This window comes from Rhinolophus ferrumequinum, chromosome 8 (genome assembly GCF_004115265.2).
Source record: "Rhinolophus ferrumequinum isolate MPI-CBG mRhiFer1 chromosome 8, mRhiFer1_v1.p, whole genome shotgun sequence".
In the NCBI taxonomy this organism is placed as follows: Eukaryota; Metazoa; Chordata; class Mammalia; order Chiroptera; family Rhinolophidae; genus Rhinolophus; species Rhinolophus ferrumequinum.
In genome coordinates this window covers 70,567,031-70,589,171 of record NC_046291.1, presented here as the reverse complement: position 1 = coordinate 70,589,171, position 22,141 = coordinate 70,567,031, and the positions used below count along the sequence as shown (strand labels likewise).

The following is a 22,141-nucleotide window of genomic DNA, read 5'->3' as shown; positions in this document are numbered from 1 at the left end:
ACACAACTCTCCTGTTAAGACTTTAAGCCTGATAATGTCTGTTCTTCTATTAAGACAGTAACTATACACTTTGCTCATGCTGTCACCTTTTTGTCACTTTGAAGTCTTTGAATTGAAAGAATAACTCTTTGACTGCATCTGCCTCGCAGGTTAGTTTTTCAGACTGGCTCAAAGCCCGTGAGCAGAAGTAGGAGTCCCTGTGTCATCTTAAATCCTGAGGGACAATTCATGGGGACAACTTAATCTGGAGGAGTAGTGTGGATTTCATTCTCACTTGTTAATTAAAAACCCTTTGGGGGAGTTTGAGACTCTAGAACTGAACCCCTGGCTTCCGCTCACTTCAGGACGTTACTGTATTAAAGCTGGTCTGATCATTCCTTTGCAGGAGGATTCGAAGAGGTTAGTTTGGTTTAAAAAATGTTATCTCTATTAGCCAATTTATACGATGTTTCAGGCCAGGCAAAGCTCATCCATTGTAATAAAGGCCAGAATTGTGGTTACCTCTGGAGAAGGTGGGGCAGGGCAGGGAAGTGAGTTTCCTTGAATGCTGGAAATGTAGCTCTTGCTTTGTGTGGGAGTTACACAGGGGCGTACATATGTAAAAAATGTGTCGGTGCAAAAGAAAAAAATACTATCGTCTAGGAGTTGAGGCCGTCACTCTCCAAGGTCGTAGACTTTGTCATAGATCCTCAATGTAAACCTTTGGAAGATTTTAATATTGTGTGGGGAGTTACACGGTCAGATTTGTTCTTTGAAGAGCTCCCTCTGTTTGTTGCTGGAGAAAGGATGGGAGGGGACAAAGTGAACGCTGTGACAATGGCTTGGGAGGCTGATGCAATCCAGCAAGAAATAGTGGGCCCTTGGCTTAGATGGTGTGCTTGAGAGAAGGAGATGGAGGCATGCGTGCGCTGCACTAGAAGGAGGTTTTGAGTGTGACTTCCAAGATCCAGGAGCTGTAGTGTGGAGGGAGGGCCGGTCCCCAGAGATCAAGCATTCAGCTGGAGATATGTTAAGTTTTAGACTGCTGTGAGCCAGCCTGAGAGAGATGACAAGAAGTTAATTAAAGAAACGAGTCTGGAGTCAGAAAGTAGGTCTGGGATGAAATTATAAATTTAAGAGGTACTGACTTGGTATGAGAGCAAGGGGAACGCGTGAGCTCACTTTGCAGACAACACAGAGCTGGAAGACAAGAGGTTCAGAACTCTGCCCTGGGGAATTGCCGCGTGTAGAGGTCAGGCAGGGGAAGAGTAAGAACCAGAAGCCAAAAAGGCGTGCAGGGGAGGTGAAAGGATTGCGATGTCATGGCGTCCAAGGGGAGAGTTGTCTAGAAGCAGAGAGAGATCAACTGAAAGTCAAGTAAGGTGAGGAATGAAATCCTGAGTTGGATTTTCTAGCACGGAGGCCATTGGTGACTTCAGCAAGAATGGTTTCAGTGGAGGTGTGGTGGTAGAAGCCACACTACAGTGAGCCAAAGATGGATTCTTTTCCCTTACAGTGGATGTATTGCTTTAGCTGTATATTCAAAACATCAGTCCTTTATGTAACAATTAATTGTGCAATAACATTTAAATTGAAGTTTAATTCTATAGCACAATGTAGAAGGGATTAATTGGGGTCCCAGTTTCTTTTGACTTAGTTGTTTTAGTCAATGAAATTGAATGTAGAAAATGCTGTGGGAAATTATTTTCGAGTCCTATGTTTACTCAGTAGGATTTTTTAAAGGAATCATTTTCATGGTCCATTCCTGCCCCTGTGCAGAAACGAACTCCGTGATCCTTGATTCATGGTGCTTTAAAGGGCAGAGTGAACTTTCTGGGGAAATTTAGAATTTCTCTAGCTGATGTTGAGGCTAAGTATCCCCCTGAGCTAAATGACCAGCATCTTTTCTGAAACCTATTCCAGAAATTCTGGTAATGGAAAGAAACCAGGGCAGTTGGTGCTCATGTCACATTATTACAGAAGTCAAACATACTGTTTTATTGACCTAAATACATAGGTTGAAACAAAACATAAATGGGAAAAATTATTATGTCCAGGTCTTCGGTGTAGGAAGTGTTTTGTGAATATGAAGCATTGTATTGCTTTGTTCAATTACGTTGAAAAGTACAGAGTAGAAGTGTGACTCTAAGGTCCTGGAGAGTTGTGGTGACACCTGGCCTCAGACCTGTGTGCTCCACAGTCCTGGGAACGATGGCAACGATTTGAATATTACCTAACTCCAGCAAGTAGTGGAGGCCTAAGGGATATTACGTGTTAAGTGATATTACACTAAATGGAAAATCTGTCCCTGACAATCTCCTTTTTCTTGCTTTGTTTCTGAGTCTCAGGCTCTTAAGAGAAATGATCTGTATTAAATTTCATATTCTTATTCCGCTTAGGAGGTTCTGCTGAGAATTGTAAGGTCAAATCTATAGTGAGGTTCTTTATATACTGGTGTCAAGGGAGAGAGAATTAACATCCTGCTTAATGGGAAGGTGACACTTATTAGGCTTTTACTGTAAGTGGTTAATATTTTTAGGATGAAATTTGATTTTACAGAATAGTCATATTTAAGAAATAGTGTATGTATAACACACACACACACACACACACACGATATATATTTTTGTTTTCTTGTTTGTTTCTTTTCTGCATGTAAAGAAATGTGCTGTGATGACCTAGGAAAGAAAATACTGAGAAACCATCCCATTCCCACTATTTGCAGAGCTTAATTAGTTCTGGCACAGTGCCAAGGTTTCAGAGGATGTTGGATGTCTATCTTGGTCCAGGTGAACTTGAGTCCTCAGGGTCTAGAGAGACCTAGGGGCATGTCCCCGATCCATCAGAAAGCCTGTTTCATAGGCCTCTGGGTTTGCTTTAGATTCGAATCACACGCCCTTTGCACATCCTTCTTAGATGGAGTATGTGTGAATTTATTTGGAGAAGGCCAAAACGAGACTTGCCTTTATTTCTTGAGGATTTTTCTCAGCATGTAAGAGCCTTGTAAGTAAATACTCACGTATATGGCATGGTAAATTTTGACGTACAGGTGGCATCAAGCTAAATTGTTCTGGGACTTGATGAGACTGAGTCATAGAGCTATTGGAAGTGCTATCGATGTCAGTCAGGAGAATTTTGAACAAGAGGTTTCTTTTCCTCTGAAGGTAAGTTGATAATGAGAATGATGCCTGCTGCTTTTTGATCACCTACTAGAGATGTCATCCTGCTCTCTGTCTTGTCATAATGAAAATAAAGTCTAGAATATTCCTATGTGTTCTTTGACCCTGGGGTCCCAATGATCTAAAACAAGATTTAGAAAGTATTTTTTTCTAAACAGGATCAGGAAAGTGGAGTTCTGCTATTTGCTCTTTATCTACTCTTTTGTTTCCTGGTCTCTTTCACCATGCTTTGTTGTAGGCCCTTGCTATACCTGATACCAAGACATTTGAAATTCTCTCCTAAGCGCTGTGAAAGGACCATTTTATTATTATTATTGGGATTGTTGTTCTTTATGATTTCAGAGAGGCAAGGAATTGGGGTTGACAGGTGGAAGGGGGAACTCCAACAAGAGAGTGTGGCGGGATGAGGGGAAACCCTAGGAGTGAGATAAGAAAGAGTTATACAGGATATTGCTAATGAGAACAATGCCATAAATATGCAAAGCGTAACGAATTGGGCATCTAGTTCCAAAACCGCTACCACTGCAAAATGACAATTGCAGCATTTTCTCAGGATGTAAGCCAAGTGTTATTTTAGCCCGAGAGGAGGCAGCTGAACTGGAGATAGTGAACACACCTAAACAAATGTAGCTCAGGATGGAGCTGCAAAAACACAAAAGGGCTGCATGCTGGCATGGAAACTGCCTCAGGCCTGAAACAACAGAAGCTGAAGTTGAACAGTGTCTGCCTGGGAAGTGTGCTTTGCTGTGGGTCTGTTTTGGAGACATTGGGAAAACAGCCCTATAGATAAACTGTTCAGATTTGCAATCCAAAACCGGTACAAAAGAAAACAGCTCTCCCTACCTTGGCAATACTGATACTGAAGAGCTTTCTGGCTGTTAACTCACATTATGCAATCTACATGCATGCCCGGCAGTTCATCTGAATACTGTTAAAACACATTAGAGATAGTGCTCTCTTGCCCACCCCGCGTCAACCAGAACCCCAGTGCTTGTTCCTCCATCGCCTCTGAGCTCTTCTGCTTAGTTAGGTGGGGCTCTTCTAATGTGGAAAACCTTCTAGAGGAATGGTTAAGAACACAGGTTCGAGTCATATGAATCTGAACTTCCCATCTGAAAAATGCTACTGATAATAACTACTTGGCAGGGTTGTTATGAGAATGAGATGCAATTAATAGTATTCTTTACATGTAATGTAAAAATGAATTCTCATTAGGGGCCATACATATGTATAGGGTCGAATGATAATACATGGCCAGGTACTCACCGTGTCCCACACACTGTCCTGCTGGCTTTCTGTGCAGTATCTCGTTTGGGGTAAGCAACCTAATCCAAGGTCACGCAGCTGCTAAGGAGCAGAACTGAGATTTGAAATCCTTCGAACAGACAGCAGAGCCCTTGTACAGTAACCACTGCTACTGGCCCCTTCCCCTCATTTGGAATCTGCAACGTGATGGATGCAGTGCCGACGGCATTCATTTCATTAAACACAGAGCAGTCCAAAGCTGCGTGTCCTTCTGTCTTGGTTTCATACAGTCCACAGTGCAGTCCCCAAACACTGGGCCTACCTGTCTCCTTAGTCACACTGGTGTCAGGAAGTGGCATTCAGTGAGACTTCGCCTGTACACGGTTACGCATATATGAGCCATCCACTGCGGGATTCCACTGTCTTAACTGTGTTTCAGGCCACTGCTGCTAAGATTGATGGCCGCTGGGTTAGGACTTTGTCTGCAGGAAAGATGAAGCCTATTCTACTTTGACTCAGGCCGATGAGTTTCCTGTGGCAAAACAGATGACTTTCTTTTCTTCCTTTTTTGGGAAATGTGCGGAATCATGCGGCCTCTTGGGTCTGTCGGCAGGTTTGAGTGCAGGGAGACTCTGCAGGCGTCTGCCTGCTTTGCTTAATGATTCGAGAAACCTGTAATTGCTGAACCAGTCCCAGGTTGCAGTGGGCACCGTGCACGGGAGCTGCTTGATCCCACTTCACGCGGTGCTGCAGGAGACAAGAGCTCTTCTCCCAAATGTGGGCTCTAACCTTTTGAAGGCACAGTGGCTCTCACAGGTCCAGTAATAATGTAAGTGCAGAAAAGCAAAGCAAGGGAATAGGGCCCCTCTGATCCTTCCAGCCTTCCTGTCATCATCTTTGTTTGCATTATTCTTGCCTGGGGCCTCCCTCAGCCTCTACATTCATTCATCGGCCTGGTACTAAGTGTCGCCCATGTGCCAGGCCCAGGGCAGGACCCTGGGATCCAGTAAGACACAGTTTGTATCTACATTTTGTCTCGTCTTCTATTTTCCATGCACCTTCTAAAGTTGGTGATGCCTAGTTCTACCCGTTCTTGGGAATGACTCTCCTAGCTGTACCTAATTCATAGTAAGAGTCAAGGGAGCTTCTATCATCAAACTGTTAATAATAGTACTTGTCCCGTCACTTCAATTAAGTTCTCTTGTTTTTAAGTGGTCAATTTAGCAACAATATTTTAACTTATTGTAATTCATTAACAAATAGTTTTTGAATGTCTATTACCTGCAAGGCATAATGTGGTTCCTGTTTTTGATGAGTGGTTATTTTGATTCGCACAGATCCTTTAAATGAGGGTTTGCAGAAATCACAAGGGAAGACTCGCAGTCAGCAGTTTACCTTGCATTTAATGATCCAGCCACCTTATTTCTTCTCCTCCAATGACATAGCCCCTTAGGTCACACTGCAGTTGCTACATGAAACCTCTGACCAGCCCTGCAGCTGCCAGCTCCATCATTCAAGCACAATTCTTCCTCTGTTGATGGGACCCTTCTCTCCCACCTTTGCATTTTCGGTTTGTCTGCGCTGTGTGTCTTACTGCCCCCTCCAGAGGTCTTGTGCCCACGTCTTTGTTTTCTTCACAGTGTTTAGCAAAGTGTCTTGCAGAGAATATAGATAACCCCAAAGTTACTGGTTGTGTGATTAACTGATTTTTGTGACAAAGTGGTTCCATTTGAGGATACTGAGTATTAGCAAACATTTTTATAATTATCTTAGGCTCTCTGAAGAATATATTCATTCACCGAATTGACTGAAACCCACTGTCTAAGGGACTCTTGGGCATTTTGTAAACCAGAGTTTGTGTTCGGTTGCGCAGGCAGGCGAGCATGCATCTGTGGTACGGGGGCTCCTTCAACTCAGGCAGAAGAGACATCCTCAGAGAGTAAATTCGGGCTGCAGCTGGCTTGGTATCAGATGCGCAGCCATAAAATGGGACCCAGAGGGAAGTGAGGGACTTGAGCCCAAGAGCACGAGGAAGGTGGATGAGGCAGAGCCCGTCAGAGACCACTGAGACCTGTGCACCCACGTCCATCAGAAGCCTGAGCGTTTTAAACCAGTCACCTTCAACGGTTAATGGTAATATTATGAGAATTAAAATAAAATAAAATAAAACCTCACCAGAAGATGCCCATTGCTTGGTGGAGTGGAATAGACCTTCATATAAAATTTGATTTTTTGAAAAAATTCTGGGTCAGCCCTCTATGAGGTTCAAGCAAAATCAGAAGCAGAGGAATTTACTCTCACCTTCATGATTAAGCTTATCTGTGCTTCCAGTATGTGCTTCCATGTTTCAGGATAAGCCTGGGGCACAAAGAGCCATGCTCTGAGCTCTGCTTTGTCCCATATCAGCTGCGCTCCTTTAGATTTTAGGGGTGTCATGGTCCTTTTGGGATCAGTTGGTTTTTTTTTTTTTTTTTTTTAGAAAACAGGGATGCTGTCTTCAGAGTAAGGAATTGACTAAATTACTGAGATCCTTTATGACTAATTCTATAATTAACTCATTATAACTTATTAATGAATGATTCTATAATTCATTAATTCAACCAATATTTATCACGCATAACCTGCTAAATGCCAGGCACTGTTCTAAGGGCCTGTATAGCAGGGAACAACCCCTACCCTAGAGAGGCTTATATCTGCAGGATGGAGGAAGATAGACAGTGAGCAAAATAAGTTGGTAAATGCTATTGTCGATTAGGAAGTGAAAAGTAAGTGCTGTGGAGAACTACCTAGAAATAAAGCAGAGCAGGGGTGCAGGGAGAGATTTGGTACTTTAAATAAGGTCAGGAAAGGCGTCACCAAAAATGTGGCTTTGAACAAAAACTTGATGGAGGTGAGGAAATAGACTACCTGGATCTCTGAGCATTCCTGACAGAGGAAGGAGCAAGTGCAAATGCCCTGAGTTAGGAGCTTGTCAAGTTTGAGCAAGTTTGAGAAATAGCAAGCAGTGGACAGAAAGGTCAGAGGGGCTGCTTTATATTGTGCCTTGGAGGCCTTTGTAATACCGCTGGATTTCCCTCTGAGTGAGACAGAGAGACACGGGAGGGTTCTAAGCACAGGGAGGACGGTCACTGGTGTCTCTTAAAATTATCGCTATGCCCGCTATGCTAGAGACTGGAGAGGGGCAAAGGGTAGAAGCATGGAGACCAGGTGGGAAGTATTGCAATATTCTAGCTAAGAGGAGATGGGGCAGAGAGTGGTGAGAAGCCGTTAGAATATAGACATATTTTGAAGATTGGAGAGTGGGTAAGGTGTGGATGTGAGACCATGAGTCAAGGATGCTCCCAGCATTTTGGCCTGGGTGACTGGAAAGGCGGAGTTACCGTTAACACAGGTCGGGCACCTTGAGTATCGCAGATGTTTGGAGACAGATCAGTAGCTCTGTGTTGGACATTTTAAGTTTTTATGTGCATTCCTTCAGCTGGAAATGTTGAGTAGACAGTTGGATACAGATGCATGCAGCTCCATGGAGAGAACTGTGCTGAAAATATATAGTTTTAAGTCATGAGCACATAGATGGTATTTAAAAATTCAGCCTGGAAGAGATCAGCAAGGGCTGAGTGACTATGAGGAAAAAGCAGAGGCTTAAGGACTAACCTTTGGGACCCTCAGTATCATGAGTGTGGGACATGAGGAGGAAACAGCAAAAGACAGTGGGGGGAAAAAAAAACAACATTGAAAAAGAAAGAAAACCAGAAGAGAGAGGTGTCCCAGCCTCCAAGTGAAGAAAAGGTTGTGAAGATGATGTGAGAGTTGTGTCAAATGCTGGGAACAGATCCAGTAAGATGACAGCTGAGAATTGACCATTGGATTCAACACCCTGGAGGTCATAGGTGGCTTTGATGAGAATTTTAGTAGGATGATGGAGCGAAGGCTTGTTTGGAGGGAGTTTAAAGCAATATGGAACTGGAGACAAGTATAAATGACTCTTGAAGAATTCTGCTGCAAAAGGAAGAAAAGAAATAAGCTGATAGCTCACTGGGGAGTGGAGTCAAGAGGACTCTATTTTGGTGGTGTTTTGTTTGTTTTTATTTTAGATGGGTTAAACAGCAGTATTGTCACTTGCTGCTGGTTCTGATGTGGTAAAGACTGAAAAAATAATGATAGTGAGAGGAGAATTGCTGAAGTGTTGTTTAAGTAGGAAGAGATAGGATCTACTGGAGAGGTTGCCGTATTTTACGAGCCCAGATTCTGGTGGGTGGGTAGAATGGCTAGTGAGAGCATGTGGAAGTTGTTTTCTGATTTCTTCAGATTTCTCAAAGAAGTGAGAGAACTGGTCACCAACAGCCAGTGACACTAGGGTAGAGAATGGTAGGTGTTTGGGGTAGAACAGCGAAGGAAGATGTAACATTGTCATTCGGGAGAACAGGAACATGATGGACTAATGTCTAATACTGCGGACTAATTTCTAATGCTGGTGGTGGGTTTTATTATCAGTATTTCACATATGTCTGTCAGTGCCGTTCCATTTACCAAGTGCTTTCTCATCTGCTCATCATCCCAGCAACACTGTGGGGTGGCCGAGAGTTGGGTTTTCTAAAATCACACGCTTGAAGTCAAAGTGTGGGACTCAAATCCAGGTCTTCTGAATGGCAGTCTCGAATTCTTTTCCTCTATTAAGCTTCTCTTTTTAAATGATTTTTAATTAGTGATGATTTTCAGGTGTGAAAATACTTCACTAAATCTCTATTTATCCTTTTTGTGTTTTATTGCTCTGAATAGTCCTAGAGAGAGAGATCAGATTAAATATTCTTTGTCCATAACTATTAAGTATTGAGTTTCATCTTTTTCAATCCTAGGCCAGTGTACAACAAGTTTAATGGTGAGAAAATCCTTGTAGAACTTAAAAATGAAATTGACTTAAGAGGCAAAACGTAGCCTTGTTAATGGAAATTCTGGCTGCTTTCCAGGTCATAAATACATCTTTAAAAATACTTTGTTAACATGGGGAAGTTATAATTTCCTTAAGTGCAAAGTATTATTATGAATAGGAACGAGATATGATATTATTCTTCTTACTCTGCAGTTACATCTCATATGATGCTAATTGTGCCATATGCATAAGTGATATTGGGGTAAAATAGCTCTCATTTTCCCTTAGGTATGATTAGAATTTCTAAGGTAGAATTGATTATTTTGAAGCTGAAGTAGAATAATATTGAATGTCAACTATAACTAAATATATAGGTATATATAGTCACGGGATGTGGAGTACAACATAGGGAAGATAGTTGATTGTAACAGCTATATAATATGTCAGAGGGATAACAGATTGAGGGGTGGATCATCACTTTATGACGGTTTTAAACGTCTATTACGTTGCTTTGTACATCAGAAACTAATTTTTCAAAAAAAATTGATTATTTTCCTGTTATTTGTTATATTGTTATTTCCTATTGATATACATAATTCCCAGAATTATGCTCCTGTTCTACTTATTAGAAGTGGTTTGATTAATTTCATGTGTGACATCGCCTCCTCAGAATGCCAGCTGTTAAAATGAATTCTTCAACATACTCCACTTTCTGAATATTTGCTTATTTCTTTTTACCCTCTTTTAGACCTGACTCTGCAGCTGGAACTCATGTTTGTGAAACTCACATCGACATCAGTCAGCATCTCAGTTTGGTATTACCTACTGACTACATCATAAATCACTGGAGTTTCTAAATCTTTCAGCAGCTTGATTCATATCTTGTATAAGATTTACTTAGTGTCAGAACAACTTACGTGTGCACAAATTTGGGTCATACCTAAAACCTCTAAGATTTGAAATCGTTTCTGAATATCTATAGAAGAGTTGTAAATACTCAAATTGATCACCTGTTCGAATGCTGTTACTTAATTAACTTAAGAGAAAGTTATGAAAATATTGTGGACTGACCTCCCTCTGAATTCTTTAAGATATCCTACGTTTTCTTATGTTATTCATACTTTACATCTGGTTTTTCCTGGCCACAAGGAAGTAACTACACGTAGAGTTTTGGTGAGCTTTTAAAATATCTTTCAAGGAAAATGATAAGAATAAATAACTCTGCATGTCAATATCTGGTTTTATAAAGATAACATTCCAGTGAGTGTTCTTTGGGGTATTTTTTATTGTGGTAAAATATACAAACATAAAATTGACCATTTTAAACCTTTTTAAGTGGACAATTCAGTGGCATTCATTACATCCACAATGTTGTGCTACTATTCTACTTCTAAATGTTGTGCTACCATCGCTACTATTCTACTTTTCCATTATCCCAAGCCCAGTAAGTAGTTTCTGAATTACATGAAAATATTAAAGGTTTTCTGTACCAGCTGACTCACCTTGAATAATATCTCAGGTTTTAATAAGTCAGTAAATGTGTTTTGGGTCAAAAACTATCCAATATGAGTGCTCATTTCTTACTAGGCTGAACTCAGCCACGTCTTTGGCCTCGTTAATTATTGTTAAAATTCAGTTTTTTTAGTAAGGTGATTGCTTTCATGTGCCTTTCTTTAATCCTTTTATCAAAGTACCACACAATTAAACTCGACATCTGTTAATTTAACATCAGAGAGACTTGACAATCATGTGTGTTGCCACACGTACAATCCAAAGATTAAAGTCAGCTCAGTCTAAAGAGACCCCACATAACAGGTGACTAAAGGAAGCAGTACATGGAAACTGGAACGAGAGCAACATTTGTTTTACTCAGTCATTATGGGTCACCAACTTCCAAGAACTGTGTCAATACCACAGAAAGGAGTCAGTTTGGTAAAACACAATGAACCGACTACATTTTGAGAAAATGTATAACTTTTCAATTTAAATCACTGAGGCAATTTGCTGTTAGATAACTGTGGTGATTTCCTAGTAACTGATGATATAGACCAGTAAAGAATACAGCTTAGTTTCCCCACTTACAGTGTGCTTACTATGATCTACACTTCTTTCTCCAACTATGAGACATATATTTATCCTTAAGGATCTATATTAAGTGCCAATTCTTTTGCGAAGCCTTCCCTAACTCCCATAGACAGTCATTGAATCTTCCTTTGTGGTCCAATAGTACTTGGCAAAAAATCCATATGGTAGCAAACATCACATTAAGTTCTCATTTCCTCCACACTGGAAGCTTCTCAGGCGTAGGGGCTATGTCTTATTCCTACTTGTATTCCCACTGCAGTTCCTAGCACACAGTGGAAACCCGTTAAATATTTGTTAACTGACTAACCGAATGCATGAACTCATCAATCTCAGCATCCATATTGGAATTTTCATTTTTTGACAGTATCTCAATTATAAGATGTTCATATTTTATTTACTAAGGAGATAGGCAAAATATATATACGGTCCAGTTTTATGTGTTGAGGTAGCAGACATTTCCATTAGTGACGTAAACTGAAATGAAAGTATTCTGATCACGAACTCCTAGACATTTGCCCGTGACCGTAGAAAACTTGAAATGGCATCTTTTATAGAAAGTCTCGGATGACTGTGTTTGTTTGTCGTGAGAATTGCGAATTGCAAAGGCAGTGCTGAGGGATGTGGCTCCTCCAAGTCCTCTGTGGCAGAGTGGGAAATCTCCATCATCTGCTTTGTCCCTGTGTCAAGGTCCAGCACTGGTGCTGGTCACGGACAGTGGTCAGGGAAACCTCCCACTTAAGGTAGCGCTTGCCACAGTGGGGTGCTGGTGTTGGCACCGCTACTGGCACCACAGAGGAAATAGCACAAAAGGAACGGCATGTCTCGGAGTGTCACCATGGATCTCTGTGACTGGGCAATGGGACTTCCCTCACTCCTCACGAGGCTCTGTCCAGGTGCAGATACAGCATCCCTCTATCTTCAAGTGGTTTCGTGGGATGTGTTATTTCATTTTCTCTCTCTTCCCTTGGCTTCGCTTTTGATCCCTGAGCTTCATCGTGAAGGAGAGCTCATGGAGTTCTAGGTGGCAATGGGAATAAGTGAGGATGGATATTCATAATTGCCTCATTCTGTTCACTGTGCATACACTCAGCCAACTGATTTCACGGGCCGTCTCTGCGAGCAGCCGTCAGAGCAAAAGCCTCTGAAAGGCACATTTCTTCCACTAAGCCCCCAAGAGGACAAACCCAGCAAGCACGTGTGGATTTACCTGAGTTTAACAGTATTAGCCAGAGACACCCTAGTTTGCAGAAACAATCAGTAATTTGGGTAACTAGCAACAGACCGCTAACATCAGTCATGTCTGCATAGCACTACCTTGGTGACCTTTTCATGAGGAATTCAGGGACGTACACTGGTCTTTTCAGCCAGGCAATTAGGGAGATTTATTTTCTTGGACCGAAATAACCGGTGAATTCAGTGAAAGCAATTAGACTGGTTCTGTACAGATACTGAAAATTTTCCTTTCCTATGATTAGCAGAGAGAAATCAAGCCTTCTTTGTTTGTGTTCTTTCCAGAACAGAATAACTATGGGGAAGAGGGAGGGGAGAGGGTTGACTTGTCTTTGGCACTAAAAATAAAATAAAAGAGCACATTTGTCTTTATATACAGAGAGAGAGAAGGAAAGAGACAAAGAACATGAGAACTACCTGCTTTGGAGACTGGGGTCGGGGGGGGGGGGGGGAGGGTCTCTTTCCAGATGCTGGACAATTAAGACAGCACTCGGTTCTAAAACCTCGCTACTGCTCCCCAAGCCACTATTCCCTGGGTGCAGCTAAATGAATACACCTTGGCCAAAGATCAAGAATTTGCCCCCCAAACCTCTAATTAACCATTATAATTGCCTATGTTTTCCAAAAGGAAGATGTCCTTAAAACCTAAGCCATATATTTTAACCTTTTGAGTCTTCTGTAAAAAGATAAATCGCATGAGGGGGAAGTTACCCCTTCTTGAAGAATGAAGACTAACCTGAACTTAGTTATAATTACAAGGAAAGGAGACTCTTCAGAACGGCAGAGTGCTAAGTTTTGTTTCCGACTGCACTTAGATTTAGTGTTTTTGTTTCCATTACAGCTGCCGAGGAATTTGCCTTTCTTTGTAAGATGGTTTTTAGATTTCTCATGTACCGTGTGCTTTAAATTATAATAGTGCTTGTTGACATGGAAGGAAGGTCCTGATTTTCTGCTTCTCACTGGCCCCATTCTCTTGCCTTCAGTGGCTAGAAACTGTTTTCTGCAAAAGAAGCCTGATTGCAGTGTGTAGCCTTCAGGGTGGAAATGGGTCCTTTACTATCCGACTCAGAGTGGGGATCTGAGTACCCGCTTCCCAGGTGGAACCCGGGTCTTGGTTACACACACGTTCCACCTGCTGAAAACAAGGAGGCGGTTAGTGCAGGATGATACTGGCAGTGAAGAAACCAGGCCTTCTCATTTAGCAAAGAGCAATGACTCATAAAATAGGCATTTTAGAACAAATCTGAAGGCTAATGGAATTTCTGAAAAGGGAGAGGATGGATGTAAGTTGCACTGTAGTCAGCAATGAATGGAAGGGTCTGGTAGGCCCAAGCTAATGTCCCCTCTCTGTGTGGCATTTTGCAGCCTAACAGCAGATGGCTGAATGCACACTGGCTACCTGTTGAATATAAATAATGAAATCAGTTGAGAACATGGGAATATATGTTTATCGAGACTTGGTGTCTCTTCCAATCACCTTTGCACGTAGTCACAAAAATGATGGCTGGTGCACCCGCCGTCCTCCTCCCCAGTTGTGAAAACATAGCCCTCTGCCCCATCCCCATCGGGACTGCAGGACTTTGTCTTTCCAGGGAAGGCTAGGGACTGCATCGGTAACTGATGAGCCCACATGGAAAAGTCTCAGTGCACCTAGCGTGACATTGTCCCTCCAGCAGCACAAAGGTACTCTTCCAGAAAGCCAACTCCTGCCTTAGTTTGATATTCTCTATTTTTGTACTAACTCTCAGTTTCCATATAAACATCTGAACAGAATGTTTTTCGAAATGAGCAGAATCAGGGTCAGATATTGGGATTGAGTGTGGATAGTAGGAGAGGGAAGAAAGTGTTTTAATACTTCTGTCCCCATGAATTGAATCCTCTTCAAACATCTCTCTCAGGCCAAGTCATTCTGAGTCATAACAGTCATTGGTTGGGTTGCAGGTGGAAGGCAGCAAACTGGAATCTAATTCTATCCCCTTCCTCACCTTGCCTTTTATTCAGGTAGCACTGACGGGTATAGGTTAATTTTACTGATTCATTCTATCAAATATTCAAATAAAATTTTAAATATCCACATACAATTTACTACATGGGAGGCACTATGTTAGATGCTGGGGATGCAGAGGTAAATAGGACAGGTCGCAGGCTGGAGGACCTCCTGGTTGGGTGTAGAGGCTGGCTGCCGACACTGGCTACGGCACTGCACGCCCTGACAATGGCATGAGAAGTGAGCAATTCAGTCGGAAATGACTGGGGGAAAGTTCTCATGAGGAACCTGCTTGAGCTGAGATAGAACGATGAACATTCACTGGGCAGATAATTTGCGAGGAGGAGACACTCCCCGTAAGGGGAACAGGGAATTGTGGGTAAGTGAGAGAGTATAGAGACAGCCTGAAGTACTATAAATATTGAAATAAATTGAGAAAATGGGAAGACATCCTTTTTCAAGACTTGGAGCATTTTCCCATTTTCTCTTTGCATGTAGTGCACCAAACCAGCGCTCATCCATGAGTCATCCTTGACCTACGGAAAATGGAGTGTAGATTGCAGGTGACCTTGACGCTGCATGAAGGATTTTGGATTCCTTCTAAATATTTGATCGGGAGCACTGAAGGGTTTGAAGTTGAGAATCCCATGTTTGTATTTTTATTTCGGGAGGTGTTCAAATATAAATGACTCGGCCTAACTTAAACTATGCTATGCCAAAAGAGAATTTTTTCCTCTCACATAAGTGGGAGGTCTGAGACATATTCTGGTTTCAGGTACAGTGGAATCTAGAGGTTAAAGTGATGTTATCAGGACTTGGTTCTCCAATTCTTTGTGTCTTACTCTCTCCCTTTATAAATGTCTCTCTGTGCGTTTCTCTTCACAAGTCTCTGTGCTATCCTTCCTCTAGATTTGATTTCAGCACCTCTTTTTTATGAATTGGCTTGATTCTTAGGAGGCCTTCTTCACATGTTAACAAAGATGGCCACTGACTTCTTCAGATAGACACATATACATCTGGGAAGTTCTCTGATTGGTTTTGGTTTGAAAGGATTGACATGCCCTTTCCTGAACCAATCTTTGAAACTAAGGAGATATGTATTCCATCTAGATCTGGGTCAGGTACCACTTCCTTTCCAGGTGCTAGGGGAATTAAGCTCTCTAAACTATGTAGGATAAGCTTCCTCCTTGGTCCAGGGTTTTGTTAGCCACAAAAGAGGCAATAGAAAAGTAGCAAAAATTCTAGCTATTGCATTCCATTATCGTGTGGAGGGAGGATGGAGGGAAAAACAGGGAAAAGAGTAGAACAGAAATTCTCTCTTTCTCCTAAATGTTAAAAAAAAAGAAAAAAACTTCAATTTTATTTAAATAATGAAATATGTTGAACTACCTTTCTCTTACCTTAATTTTTTCTAAAGCTGATCTATGAAAACTAAGGGGATTAAAGGTTTGGGTGACTTCCTTTGGAAACAGAGCATAGTGTAAATTGATACCCAGAGTGGACCAGGATACAGGGAGGATTAACCTGATGCAGCTTCCTGAAGCTTTTCATGAATTCAGGAAACATTGTTTTACCTGAAAACGGATGAATATATTACGTAGTAGAATGCAATTGACACTTTAAAATGATAAAACATGAGGCATCAAGGCAATTTCTGTTTTTCTACTTTGGGCTGAATCTCAAGCTTCTTTGAATAGGCATTTGCTCTACTCTGCAGATGCCTGGGGGTAGTTAAGAGAGGGTTGGGAAACACTGGGCTCCATCTTCCTGAATTATGGAAAGCCACACCTAAGGAAGTCTCACACAAAATTGATGTGTCAGGAGAACATAGCTGGGAATTGTTTAATGCCCATGGAATTTTCACAGCTCACTAGCAGTGGGGCGGGGGTGAGGAGGTGGAGGAATGGGTGTGTTGGGAGGGAGGCAGGAGGGAGGGAGGGTCATGTAATTCTTGCCTGAATGCTTGGGTTTCTTTTTATAAGATGATTGGCTACATTGGAAACCTGTTCTTCACATATTCTCAGCTTCACTGAAGTCAAATACCTTTTCTCCTTTTTTATGTTGTTATTTTCTGAGCTGCTCGACTAAACCTGTTTTCAGTAACGTTCGAGTTAATGGTACTATGACTTACATTAAAAGGAGGATGAAAAATTCTCAACAACCTGGTGAATTAACCCTTCCTAATGCAAGGCACATTATCTCTTGTCTTGCCTGGAAGGACTGGGAACGTTCCTTGTCCAACAGAATGGGTTAGTACCGTACTGTATTCTTTGTTAAGCTTTACAGTGGGCATTGTCAGATCAAGTTACAGCAAAGGACTTAAAAGGTCGATTATGCTGTGATTTTAGAGGGAGGGGAAAGTGGCTGGGAGGTAAAAAATACCCGAAGCCTTAGGTTTTAGAGACTTATGAAATTGTAGTTGCTTTGTGACATTTGATCGATTAATTTTCTTAACTTCCATTCTGATAACAATCTCCCTAACCTTTTCCTAGGAAGCTTTTCATGGCAGAAACACTGTCCCGTGTATTAACTGAGAGAGACCAGGCCAGTTACGCAGGGTGGGGGATGGGTGGGGGGTGGTCTGTGAGTTCCTGTGTCTGTGAGTTGATTCGTTCATGTTTTCCTGGGTTTACTAAAGTCAAGATACCTGAAGAAGTTAAAATCTTGAGGCATAAAAATATTATAGTCTCAACTAGGCATGAAGCTGGCTTCAGGGGCAATGACCAAGTTAGGCACTTAGAGGCTGAGAACCAAATTAGAGAAATATAAAAATTAGAAACAGAGAAGCCAAAATGGCCCCATGCATTCATGAATGGCTTCAGGGAACATCTGTGCTTGTCTACTTCTTGGCTTACAGACTGAATCCAAGCATATTTTCATCACAATGGCTGCATTTGAATAGCAGCAGAGGTCACCTGGATTAAGGGTTTTTACCTGTCACTGCAGTGGGGCTTTGGTTTGGTATCTTTACTTTTGGTCTGTAAAGTCTTTTGTTCGATGCAAAGTTGATCTCTCCCTGAGCCAGGCCTTGCGTGGAAGTGGACCAGCTTCATGTTTCCAATCAGTCCTTCCCCCTGCTCCCGACAGCCTGTGTCCTGTTGGGACAGGAGCCCAAGCCCTCTCTGAGGCTGCAGTGCAGGGGATGTGCTCCAGTACTGGACGGGTGCATTTGCATGGCTAGCATGGCGGCTTCCTGTCTTGGGCTCATGCTGTGGACCCCAAGTCTATTCCTGGCTCTTAACCATGTAGCATTTAACCTCCTAGCATTTTCTGAAATAGAATAATATATGTGTAAACACTTTGAAAAGCATTATATGCTGCTGGTTAATTAAATGCAATTGATTATAATTATTTTGCTTTGAATTCCTTGACAGGAAATATTCTATCCAGGTAGTTCACTCACATTTTGGACCTTGAGTAATTTTCAAAATGCTCCGTATTAAAGATCTGAAACAAGCTACGGCCAATTTTGAAAATCTAACCTTGCAGCTCCACTGTTTAATCTAGCTTTCTGACCTCTTACTCTCATCACCTTACTTCTTCTCTAGTTTGAATAATCTCTTGTCCATTCTTTGGAAAGGTGGGGGATACCCTTGTCCCTCACGGGAGACCCACACACATGTTGTAGCTGTGAAGCTACGTGCTGGCTGCTTCTCATAGGTTTAGGAAGTTTAGGGAGGCCTCGCTTGTCCTCTGTTTCTATCTTCTACTCATCCAGCACTTCCTGTGGTTCCATTTCATTTCAGATTTTCATGTTAGCTCACTCTTATCTTGCTTAGTGGCCCTCTGCCCGACTTAGTGACAACCTACTTGAGTTTCTGGAAAATTCCATGTGACATTGCTATTTAAAATTGTCGAAGCAGTGCCCATCCCCTCAGTTATGCAGGTCCTGTCCCTACTGCGTGACCCAAGACCTAGACATCAGGGGACATATCCTAGCTTAGGTTTGAAATCTCAGGATCCAGTGTCTTATGATAGCCAATTCTATCTTCTTCGAAGTACTATGGTTCGCTGATGTCTAGCACAAAATAATATAACCCATTAAGTCACAGAATAGTGTAGACTGTAGTTGAATGGAAGTATTACTAGATATAGTCAGTAAAAGAGGAACAAGTTGTGACATGATGTACTGCGTCTAAATAGATTTATATGTAGACTCTTCTTTGGAGATATTCATCAATAATCACAGCTTTCATTTATTGAGTACACACACTGTATTGGATGATGCTCTAAGAGCTTTATTTGTATTTTCTCAAATATTCACAGCAAATCTGTATGGTGAGCATTAGTCTCCCCGTATCACAGATGAAAGTATTGAGACACGTGCTCAAGGTGAGTGGCAGAATCAGTGTCAGTGTGTAGGTACATCTGACTTCAAAGCTAAAGCTTTCCTTTGTGCTATACGGCTATGTGTTTACAAAGACGAATCCTCAAAGTGGTCAGTCGTAACTCACTGACAGCAGGAGAGAACGCTCTCTGGCATTCTACTGAGTGTGGTCCCACATTTGTTCATTGAGTGATTGATTGATGCTTTCTTGCTATGTGCCAGGCACTGAAGTGGACTCTGGAGTTTTAACGGTGAGTAAAACTTGGCCCCTGAGAATCTCACAGACTAGTGAGGGAATCTCTTATTCAATGTCACTGAATTAGTGTCTGTTGTTTAGTATAGAAACTTCTTAAAACCATCTGAGCTTTCTCTTATTCTAAACCTTTAATTTTTTTCTGATTGTGGAGAAAACATCTTGTCCTAAAGTAAGTTGACTTAAGGAGTGGCATAGACTAACTATTATGGATCTTTGTAGGTTTGTATATATATATATATTTTTTAAAGTTATTTTGTTTCTGGAGTTGTTACTGGCTCTCTGTATTGAGGTCATCATATTCCATGCAAGGGGCTGAGGTAGCTGATACACCCTACATTTATATGGCCCTTCACAACTTATAAATGTTCCCAGGTACATGATTTGATCCTTATAAGGGCAGATATTTGATCCTTGTTTTACAGAAATGACTCTGGGAAGCCACTCAGGAGTGTATGACCAGTCACATGTGACCCTGTGTGGTCTACCCATGACACACTGCACTTTCAAAGTGGGAGGAAGAGATAGTGCTTGTAGAAAGGATCTTTCTGAAAGAAGAGAAGGTATACTGAATAGGAGGCAATGTGATTATAAATATCCTGGCTTGTCTGTGGGGATGTAGAAAACATAGAGTGTGCCTTTAGCAGGACAAATGGTTTTGCTGACTGGAGTCAAGGAACTGAGCAGAGGGAAGCCACACAAGGAGGATATTTTAGTCAGCTCTGACGGTTATAACGAGATACCATAGACCGGGTGAGTTAAATGACAGAAATGTATGTCTCAAAGTTCTTGAGGTTGGGAAGTCCAAGATCAAGGTGCTGGCTGATTTGGCTCCTGGGGAGGTCTCTTTTCCTAGCTTGTAGGTGGCCACCTTCTACCTGTGTCCTCACATGGGAGAGAGAAGAGAGAAAGCTCTGTGGTATCTCTCCTGAGGACACGAGTCCCATCAGAGAGCCCGACCCTCACGCCTTTGTCTACACCTCATTACCTCCCTGCGGCCTCGTCTCCTTAATCACGTCACATCGGAGGGGTAGGGCTTGCAACAGGCATTTGTGGGGGGCCCAATGCAGTCCATAACAAAGGCTGTGACAGTAGAAAGGCTAGAACTGACAGAGGCAGATGTCACGCCGGGACAGTCGGGGCACAGTGTGGGCGTGTAAGTGTGCATGTAATGGCACAGTCTGTGTGTTTGTAGAAAACAATTTCCAGAAGGTCATTTGGACTGAAAGTAAGAGGAGTGTGGAATTTGTGAACTCACAGCATGTCTCAGCTTTTCTTTTAAGTCCTTGGAAATTGATGTGGTGATTTTCAATCCCCATGAGAAAAAGGGAAGCTGTGACCACATAGTAGTGAGTATTATCCCCATGTATATAATCAGGATGCTGCCATCAGAGGTGTTATGTCTTTTTTTTTTTTTTTGAGGTTATACAACGGTACTGAATACCTATTTTTTTGAAATCCTTTAGGTCCAAATTTGATTCCAAGGAAAGCTCCTTATCCATTGAAAGAATATTGCTTTAGTAGGGCCCCCCTAGAAAGAAAAATCCTTGCACATTGGCTCAGGTGCGTGATAAAAAGTGTATGGTCTGTGTTCTTTCGATATACCCACCTGCTTCAGGTATATCCCTGCATAAGTCTTTTCTTATTTTCAAAGTTCGGATGATTCAGTGATAACTGTAAAAGACCCTTTTCATGATAATTATAATCAGAGCTCTGAATACATTTATGCGTGTACAGCCTTTCAGTGTTACATTTAAATAGATGCCATCAGAAGTATTTTGAGGGCTGATTTAGCTTGAAGAGTTTCCATTTAAAACCCATTCTTGTGTTTCTAGAATTTTCAGCAGCAAGGCTAGTGAAGTCAGTCTGGTCAATAAAGGACTATGGTGAACAGCTGAATTCGGAGCTCTTCACTGTGTGAAGATAAGAGTATTTCCTTTTCACAACTACAGAAGCATACATTTTGCAAATACATAGCCTCATCCTGGCTCTGTCCAGATATTAGAAGGTGCTAAATACCCAGGTTGCCAAGAATTAAGGCCCATTGAGTTAGTGGGTCTAGAGGACCCAGGGTGGGCAGGGCCGCCTCTCCAGGATGGGGTGGAGCCAAGCCTGGTGTCTCACTGACTGTGCCGGCAGCTGGCCGGCTGCAGACCCAGGGGTGCATTAGGGAGCTGCTTTTTTGGACATGGAATTACTTGAACATCAGAGGGAATTATGCACAAACCTGAGGAAGATTAAGGGATCTGGGTTGCAGTGTACCGTGAGAGAAGATGAGATTAGCTTTCCCCAGCTAGAAAGACTGGATACATTTTTAAAAAGTATTTTAACCACAGGGATTTCTAAATTCTCCTGGAATCTATTACCATCTATTAGCTCCTGGGGCTTTGAAGCGCTGACTGCTAAAGATTTGGCAGTCACAGGGTGATTTGCTTTCCTTTGTGGTGGGGTTTGAATATCAAGGTGCCCAATGAGACTTGGAAAGGCTTCTCCAGACCTGATGCTGGTGGTAGGGAGATATTAACACAAAGCCTGCTTACAAATCGGGTGGCTTCACACTCTAGAATAAAAAGCGTGGTAGTTAGCTTACACAGTCACGTTTCTATCACGGTGACAAGAGTGCTTAAGACCTTCTGTTTGGAAAGTCAGAAGCAAATGTTTTTGCTTCAACTCTCAATTCACAATGATGTCATCTCTTCTTGCTGTGCAGTTGTATTGAGGAAATCAGCCAATGTTCTTTTTCTTCTGCACGAAGCTGGCTTTAGAGGGGGTTGAGCCAAGCATGGTCCTGAGCTCACTGACACTATGGGCAGCTGGCAGGCTGCAGACCAGGGTGTGATATTAGTAATTCTATGAGCTTCCCTTTGCACTGGCTCCCTGAGGTTATACTTTTAGACAGAGCTGTCAACAGGTGACCTTCTAAATTTCTGGAATAATGATAATAGTGGTGATCATTAGTCTATGTGTCAGGCATATGTTATGAGCT

At 42.0% G+C, this 22,141-nt stretch overlaps 1 protein-coding gene across 3 annotated transcripts in view; it reads left to right on the top strand.

The window, feature by feature from the left end:
* LYPD6 (LY6/PLAUR domain containing 6) overlaps positions 1–22,141 on the top strand; it is a 140,587-nt gene that overhangs the window by 57,907 nt on the left and 60,539 nt on the right. Inside the window, exon 2 of one of the 3 annotated variants that reach the window (XM_033111691.1) lies at positions 10,022–10,088. The exons of the other annotated variants lie outside the window; for them this stretch is intronic. The gene's annotated coding sequence lies outside the window, so the exon portion shown is untranslated. The remainder of the gene's footprint in view (positions 1–10,021; positions 10,089–22,141) is intronic. 3 annotated transcript variants of the gene reach the window in all.